Raw genomic sequence first — 9,537 nt, forward strand, 5'->3', positions numbered from 1 at the left:
CACTTGCTGAATGCCTACTACGTACCAGCTACCGGGCAAAGTGATTTATAGAAGTCCTTTCCACTCGATCTCCACAGCCCAATGGGACCGGGTATTACCCCAATTCCACAGGAAACCGAGGCATGGGGAGAGTATGTGACTTGCCCCAGACACACGGCTAGGAAGGCGCAAGGCGAGGATGGGAACCAATGTGGGTGTGGACCACAGTCCCCGCACACCTTTAGGCCCCTGTACCCCGGCCGGGTAACCTCAGGGACGGCCACGTCCTAGTGCCGCACAAATGAATACGGTGATTACTAACTCTAAAACCGGGCACTTAGAATTCCTGCCCCTTGCATTTGTTGGGGCTTAAGGTCTTCGTCGTCAAAGGTAATTTACCCTTCAACTGACCGCATCATACGTCTGGCACAGTCCTATGAAGGAACACAGATAATGAAGTGGTTATTGAGGACCCACGGTCTTTCTTAGGCAAATCTCTCTTAAACATTTCTCTCGGAAGAAGAGGATTAGAGGAGAATGTTCCAAGAAAAACATGAGGCAGGACACTAATATAATAAGGTTTATTTTTAGGACAAACACATCAGGAGTTATATATCCGAACAAATGTGATCCCTTCCTAAGCAGTCACTGTAGAGGGCTGTAAACGTAGCCCAACGATACTGCCCTTGCTTCACACGGCTTTGGAATTCTCCTTTTGCAGCGGTATCCAGAGCCAAATTTTGACCCATGCAATGAAGATAGTTACCATTTTATGGCCACTCCTTGGTTTAGATCAGCTCTGGTATTTGGTTTCCTCAGCTCTGGCCTCTCTCATCCACCAGACCAGGCTTGAAATGACTTTTGGCCTCCTTCAGAAACAAAGTCCCTGCTGTAGGATGGGGGTCTGCTTCTGTGGCCGTGGCCGTGGCCAACACCACGTTGGAAGCCCAGAGCCCTCGTGCGCGGTGGCTCCTTCTGTGGGGCCGTCTAACTCAGGGAGCACAGAGACGCGTGTCTTATCTTCTTTGGACTCAAATACAAGCAACGGTATATGGCATCATGTAGGCCTAGAATTAAAGTACGCCACGCCTTTCAGTGGTGGAATTTGAAGAACTCAGTGTTTGTGTTTTCGTTTTCCCTGATTCTGGGGAGGCAGAAGTGCGAGGCCCTGAAATGTGAACTCCTTTCAAGCTGACTTTTCCAACGGTTCAAACTTTGCCACCTTACTTCTAGAGAAGAAGCCTTAAGAGGCTGTTAAAGTTGAACTTTGCTTTTACTCTTGAGCTCGTTTACTAATTATACCGTAAAGCGAATTAACAGCTGGGGAAGCCCTAGAATCCACAGCTGCAGTGTCTCTTCCTCTATAAAGACCCAACTCAGTGTTTCGGACTCACTGACGTGGGAGCTCAGGCCCTGCTCTGAATCGGACCGCGATGAGGGGTGCACGTTAGCCTCTGAGAAGGAAGCATCTCCAGACATTCCCCCCACTCCTCCGAGGAAGGGTCTGAAAACAAAGATGCCCTTGAGCCGATGCCATCGCTGGACTCCTCAAATGCTGCCAGGAGACCACCTTCCTGGAGAGGTGCTCCGGGCGCTAACCCTGGCTGCGGTGGTCCCGGAGTCAGAGCGGTGGTGTGGGAGTCGCCTCCTGGGAGGAAGGCGGGCAGCTTTAGAAACGGCACTGCTTCTCGCAAAGCTCCAGTTGCTAGTTAGAGTCCCGAAAAGTATTCTACTCTGCGATCCCAGGGGCCAAGAGACTAAACGCAGCTCTTGTTCTCGGAATAAGTCCGACCGCGACATAACCCACCGTGGTAGCGAAGAGGGGTGCTGGTCCTTCCCACGTGTCCCTGTGACAGCTCGGTCCTGAACACCGGAGACGCTCCTGGATGGGAGGATCTCCCCGGCTCTGCAGGACTCCAGGGCCAGGCGCATGTGCTCAAGGTTGTGCAAAGCTGTGCCAACTGCAGCCTCTGACAACAACTTCTGCTTCGATTTGGTTTCCTAACTTTGAGGTTGAGGGGCTGACAGAAGCATTAGTGAGCAATCACTGAGGCAGGTGTGGGAAGGTATGAGGTACACTGTGGGTGATAGGATTCAGAAACGGGGGTGAAAAAGGCGGCCAAGAATTACCACTGAAGTGGCTCACTCTGGGAAGTGTAGGGAAAGTACCTTTAAAAATTTTCCCTTAAAAATTTAACACTGCTGTGCAGTGATCTCTAACTGCCACAAAGGAATAAAATGCTACTATTCTATTTTATCTTCTTTTAAGGGATAAAATACTCAAATCCCTGGCCTGTGATCTCATCCTCATTTCTGCATCCCAAAGTTGGGCACAAACTCTACGTCTGGAGAAGAAATCGAATGTGTGTGCCTCCTGTTTGAGAAACCAGCTTTACTTCTGTTTATATAAACAGGAGACACACAGAAACCACGATGAAGAAGGAATCCGAGCAAATAACTCGCAGGTCACCAAGAGGTGCACAGACTCGGAGGCACAGATGAAGACTGATTTCAACAGCTGGCCCACTGGACCTTTCCTGACTGGAGAGAATGGAAACGTGGAACTCAACTGAAGTCTTGCTGAGATTGGATGCAGGTGGCATAGACAATTTCAATGAGGCACAGGTCTAATACACAGTGATTCTGTCAGCACACGATTAAAGGTTTTTGGCTAAAAATGCAAAAAATATTTATTAACTCAAAACCCGAGTCCCTTATAACTTCTAGCTTCTAATAAATAAAACATCTGCTCTTAATTCATTTTTATAAAAAGAAAACCGAAACAAGTACCGCCATGTAGGCCAACCCCTACGTCTATATAATGTCTCAAATACTTTGAAAGCAGATCTGACCACCATTTTAAGACCTTTCTGGGAAGTCCATTTGTGCTTTCTTTTCTTCTATTTCTTGGGGTGGGAGTCTAGGTGTATTTTAGTAAAGGCCAAAAGAACCTTTCAGGTTTCTTCAACATATTGGAAAAAATAGGTAATAAAGTTACTTTAAAAAATTATAAACTTTCCTGAGCTCTATGAACAGAAATCTCACCAAACTGGTAACCATGAGGACTTCTGGCTGATTCTGACTGCACGCAAAGAGGACACAATTTCTCAGTGATAGGACTTAATCAGTGCACTACTGTCTGTTATGGGCTGAGGGAAGCATTTCATGGATGGAAGTTCAGGGAAATATTCCATTTTCAACTTCAACTGACATCCCATCTCTTATAAGGCCGACAATCCTTCATGGAGATTATACCCGGAAACCATTTTGGAAATACATAATGTCGTCTAAAAGGCAGGCAGTAACAACGAAAGATGAAGGTGGCCTAACTACGGAAAACAGCGTACTTCCTTTAGGACATAAAGGAAGCCATCCAGGTGGAAGAGTACAGGATCCTGTTAAGAAAGCCTTGACGTGGAAACCACTGGACTTCCCAGAGAAGGCTCCTGTCATCACAGCCTGCGTGGGGATCCCGCCCCCAGGATCTGCTGACTGATGTCAGGCCCTCACCAGAAATGTCACCCTCCTGTAGAGAACCAAAACCATTAGAGAACCATTAGAGAATTCAAAATCCAGGTTGGTCTCCTGGACAGAAATAAAAGGCATGTGCTCATGAATCTCTGGAAACAGCAACGTCGGCCTCCCTTCTGTGCAAGAGACCTCTTTCACACCAGACCGTGTGCTGGAGCCCAGGTAAGGACGACGCCACTCAGAGGCTCACTGGGATTTCTGTTTCCACAGCTAGAGCCTGGAAAGGACACGGAGGTGCGAAGAGAAAGCAGCACATGGAGTGAGCAGGACGAGGTGCTTCCCAGAGTGCAGGGTAAGACCTAAACAAGCTGAAAGCAAACACCGTTTATTTCTGTCGGGACAACTTGAGACCTATTCCAAAGTTAGTCCAGGGCATGACAACCACAGTGTTTGTCGTCTTCCACCCTTTAAACAGCACACAGACAAGCATCCCCCTCCCCCTCCCTTCCTTCCACTTAAACCACTTCAGCGCTATCTGGGACCACCTGGGTTGCAGCGTTGGGATCGCAGGAACCCAGAGCCCTGACGAATGTTCAGGAAGCGTACTGGGGCTCTTCCTGATGACAGTGCGCCCCGATGACAGATGTCACGTGGTCGGTAGGAATCATGGTGGAGCACACACTGTAAGTTCACAGACTCCTCAAATGGGCCTAGCCTCTCAAAGTAAACAAAAACTAAAAGAGCTCCATTCTCTCTCCCATGGCAATGTCCAGAGGCAGGACAGGTCAGTGAAGTGCTGAGGTTTGTGGGCCGGGCGCTGCCCCAGCCCCGCGGCACTACAGGGCCTTAGAAAGCATGCCGCATCCACCTGGTCATGATACGGTGACTGAAGCAGTGGGGGGGCTGTGTAAGCCAAGGATGTGCAGGACGAGGTACACCACGCGGGCATGACCTGAAATATTCCTGTCCTTCAGCAGCCCCTCCTTGGGACGCTATATCCAGGCCTTTCTCTTGCAGCGAGGCAGGTGCTATATTTAAAGTGCGATACCAGAATCCACTTGGCCCGCTCCCCAGATCGGTGGCACCCCGTGTTGGAAGAGCTGTCACTGAACCGAGCCGAGCGTGCACACTGTGCTGACCAAGCACATTCACTGTGTGCATTATGTCACTTCATTTTGAAGCATTAACGAGGCAGAGAACGATATTATTGTCCCCATCTCAGAGATGGGGAAACTGAGCAAGGGTTAGATCCTATCACGGAGACATAAAGCTAGTATGTGCCAGAGGGGGGATCATAACCTTCGCTTCCAAAGTAGGTTCTCTTCCCAATACACAGAAGTGTTTAAGGAAACACACTGGAGAAACAGCTGTGAAAAATGTTGCAACGGAGATGCCAGTCTCATCACATTATGGCTTAAAAATGTACAACCTTTAATTCTATGGGTTGTATGTCTTCGAGATGCGGAATGAACTATTTGCTATGTTTGATTCCTGGGCTGAGTTAAATACTCAATGATCAACAGATGTTCCAAAGAGATATTATTTATATTTGTGATCTCTAAGAAAAGATACCTAAACAAACTAGCATAATCACAGACATACATCCAAACAAAACGAACGGTGTACAACAGACTGACTTGACAGAAATTGTTGGTGCTGCCCTATTAAGGACATATATATTGTTAATCATTTTCTAGCTGAAGATCACAACAGAGAGGAAACAGAACCGTACCATCACAACCAATGGAGTGCGCCAAGCCAGCCTGACTCCACATGAAAGCTCTAACTCGAATATGAAGATATATATAATAAATACAAAAAACAAGCTAACCCCTCATCAGAGAGATGTGTGATCAGGTGCCACGCATAACAGAACTCATTTTCCCAGACCCTTGAAGATAGGGGATACTTAAAGACACTTAAAAGATACCGAACTTAGAGACATGTAATGAGAGTATCTTAATTTTGTTCACATCACACATATTTTATAACTTGTATATATACTTTCATAGCATATACGTTACGTAAGTTTCATAACCTATCCTTTCATATCTCACATATACACACACAAACAACTGATTAGCATCCAACAAGAACTGACCTTTGACAAGTTTCTTAAGTGAGAAAGATGCACTGGCTCAGAGATTTCCAGCCAACAAACAGGACTTTAAATATCTGACCTCAAATATTTTCTGAAATAACACACGGCTACAAAGAAATAAATACTTGCCAAATCCCAAGTTTCAAAACGATATTCTAAGACTGAGTAACAGGACTTGGCCGGCACAGGAGCTGCTTACTCAGGACCAGTCCTGTTCTAATAGCCTGGCCTGACCAACGGGCACACCTGAGCATCTCCATTTCCAGCGTCAACAGCAGGTAGGATGCAGCAGCAGTGTGGGCCTGAGGATCCCACAAGCTAAATTAAGAAAGGTCTTTATGATCAGTGTAATGCTCTTTCTTTACATTTGTCCAGGAATGACTAAGCCCCTAGACATGGTGAGGGGTCTGCCAGGATGCTGATGGGGACGCCCCTCAGAGAAGCTGCTAGAGTCTGGTCCTCGGCAGAAGCATCATCCACACAGACATCAGAGCAAGGGGGGTGTGGTCAGGGCCAGCATCCCCATAGGCACTTACTAGGTAAGGGTTGCTGGCTGAATTGTTTACTGTCATCTAGGAGCGATGGAAGAAAGACCTCACCAAAATCATTTTTGCTCTAGAAGGTTCTAGAAAGGCATGTAGGATGTAGTCAGTGATAAGGCCGTGATGCTACCTTGCATGGTGAAGTGTGTCACCCTGAAGGCACCTGCTGTTTACAAGGAACCACATACCCAATCTGCCATCGCACATTAGAATTCCCACCAGACCTTTTACCTTCACCTGATTTACGTGCTCAAGTCATCTGATTCTTGCTCCCCATCCTTTACGCCATCATTACAGTCAAAAAGCCTATGAAAATAACATCTAAATTTGTATTTGCATAGAAAACTGGAATATAAAAAATTAGGGAATCAGAAAGTGTTCCATTAAAATGATTGGGTAATTACTACTTAGTTTCTTTCTAGTACAAGGATGAATCCCTAAATGAGGGGTATTATAAGTAATGAGACAAAGCTGTTCACTTTCCAAAATTAATCATCAATCCTATTAATTATGTCTGTATTACACATTCTATTAAATTAGCACACATAATATGAGGCCTTCACACATCAAAAGAAAAGCATTATCACTGCACATTAGTGACTGGATACTTTAGCTGAAAGGAACACAAATATTCATAATTACACCACTTTTCGTAGGATCACCACTTTTCCATTCTCTTACGGTAAGAAAAAAGGATACTTCACAAGGTGAAAGAAGCATACTTTTGTTTAGGGGTTTTATCACTAAAAAAAGAAGTCAGATTAAAGGCTGGTTTGAGGTTTTTAGAAATCTGCATTTGAGAGATCTAATTAGGGAGAATATCCATCCAGGGACCCGCAGCCATGGTGAGGTCAGCACTGCAGGCTGGGGTGAGGCACGTATGATCCTGGGAACAGACGATCTAGGTTACGGAGGAGCTGGTTTCAAACCAAGAGCCTAAAAAAACAGGAGACAACGCAAGCACTGGTCCCCTGGGCCTCCTGGAGAAATCACCGGGTGCTTCAGGACACGCAAAGTGATGGCCTGTTTCTTTGCTAGGTTATCTCTGCACGGTGACGCAGGCTTTGCCACTGAGGCACAGCCAGTAACTGCCTGCAGCGTGTGTGGGCGCTGCCCGGGCTTGGAGCCCTCACAGGGCGCCCGGGCTGACGGGAAGCTGATAAGAGAATAAGCCTGCAGAGGCCAAGGGAGCTAACTGGAGAGTCCGATAGGGAATCCTGGTGTCACAGTCACGGACTGAACTTGACTTCGTATGCTTGGCCATGAGAGGGAGAAAGGATGAAGCCAATCTAACCAGGCTACTTGCAAAATACGTAGGATGTATACTGAAGGGGCTCAGCGACTCTTTCAGTAATAAAACAGCACGTATGAAGCACTGAGATGGAGGAGTAACAGCCTACAGCATCACTCATCAAACGTTAAGTCTCCCCAGTATGTTACCCTGAAGATAAGCCTTAGATTTATGTGATACAATTACACCTGCATCATTGTGTGTGTGTTCGGGGGGCAACCAAAACATAATTTCCGCTACACTAGTATGAGCTTATACGAACCAAAACAGTGAAACTGCTTGCAAACTAACTTCAAATCAAAATAAAAAATTTGGACCAAATTGGTGTTTTTCTCTCCACACTAAAGAAGAACGTATAGTCTAAATCATGAAGGAATTGGAATGGGAAATAGAAAGGCCAAAAAAACAAACCAACAAAAACCCCAAAACAACAACATACAGGAAGACACAGAATACGGACTTGCAGGTTTCTTTCCATGAGTTTAAATTTGTTAAATTGTTTTGAAAAAGAAGTGATTTACTATTTATCATATGGAAACAAACTTACTAGATGAATAATTCACTAGTTACAAATTTACCGATTAAGTAGCAAAACACAAGAACTTTTTTTATCTAAACAAAATAATCTGCTGCATAGAAGTTCTGATATTTAAACATGGTAGTCCTGGCTGTCCATCCCTCCTCTCCACCAATCCCCTGGCCTGAAATAGTGGCCAGCTGATACTTTTGTTTATGTCTCAGCAAAGGCAGTGACCTTTTTTTGTATAAACACTGGCAGCTCTTTGAAAAGCTAAGCAGCACCCAGCTGGATGTATGCCTTGATACATTTCTGGGGCTTCAGTTAGGAGCTAAGAAGCTTATGGGTATCACAGCAGAACCCAAGGTGTTGGTCACCAAGAGGTAGGGCAGCTCTATGGCCCGATCTGCTTGGGACAGTCCTGGTCTAGAGCTATTGTCCCATCCTGATGAATAGCCCCCATTTCTCTCTCCAAAGCATCATGGCTTGAAGAATAAATTCCATAGGTGGTCACTCTATCAAAAGAATTCAGCTTGAAAACATACATTTAAATACTCTCTGGCCATTACATTGAGAAAAATCTAAGCGCTGTAAAATTCCTGAGAGCAGAAACTGTGTTTTTAGAACATCTTTGCATCTCTTCTATACCAACATGCAGAATAAGACTCAGGGGAAGTGGTCTCCCGTCTAGTGGCCAGAGGTCGAGCAGTCAAGGCGAAGCAGCTGTCTTGATAAGCTTGAGTTATGGCCAACATGTACCTGAGTGCCATTCATCAGTTCATCTACAGGAACTGCTAGAAAGCACTGTGGCCAGAAGATCTCTTCCTTTCCTCAAGTATCACCCCAAATACGCATAAAGACTTGTATCTAAAAAGCATGCAAAAAACTCCAACAGTAAGTGCACGATACCTGCAATCAATATAGCTGGCCGCATTTTTTACCTGCTGCTCTGATAGGTTGCTACTGGATTGAGACGCATCACTGTCTTTCTCTTGACTTCATGAGCTTTACTCAACACAGAAGCAATAAGAGAGAGAGAGCCCTGGGAGCGGGGACTGTGCCTTTATGAGAGCGGCCAGCTGTCCGAGCCTCGCCTTCCAGACTCCAGAGCAGTGTCTGGCTTATGTCCCTAGGACCGGCTGCAGTAGAGACGGCAGGGGCAAACATACGGACGTCTTCTGTTGACAGGCTACATCCCCATGCGTCACAAGAAGGAGAGGCCTCTGTCGGTTTCTCCAGCCTCACTTTGTGTCCCTAGGCCCTTGACATGGACAACTAACTGCGGGGCTGAAATGGGATCAGTGGAGTGCCAGCAGACAAGAGGAATAACCGGGACATTACTCAGCATTTCGTATTTACTGGATTTCAAGGCAGCAGCAAGCTTCATGCGCTCAGTGTACCTTAGTATGTGTCTGAATATGGACAAAAAGCCCCTGTAAGTGACAGGGTGGAGAAAGAGCGTTGGGTACTGAAAATGCTGAAACAGCAAAAGAGCCCAAGAGAAGAGGACTGCGCTGGAACATCGCGGCACTCTGAGAGAGCCTCTCCTCATTCCTCACCGGCTGACTCGCGGGAACACATCTTTTGCATCGCTCTCCTGCCTCATACTGCTCCTTCGGGTCCGTGGGGCAGGTTA

The 9,537-nt window shown here is 46.2% G+C and overlaps 1 protein-coding gene across 9 annotated transcripts in view; it reads right to left on the reverse strand.

Moving 5' to 3' along the window:
• Nucleotides 1-9,537, reverse strand: part of CRIM1 (cysteine rich transmembrane BMP regulator 1) — a 187,638-nt gene that overhangs the window by 20,693 nt on the left and 157,408 nt on the right. The gene's annotated exons all lie outside the window — the stretch shown is intronic.

Source organism: Ursus arctos, unplaced genomic scaffold, assembly GCF_023065955.2.
Source record: "Ursus arctos isolate Adak ecotype North America unplaced genomic scaffold, UrsArc2.0 scaffold_8, whole genome shotgun sequence".
Taxonomy (NCBI): domain Eukaryota; kingdom Metazoa; phylum Chordata; class Mammalia; order Carnivora; family Ursidae; genus Ursus; species Ursus arctos.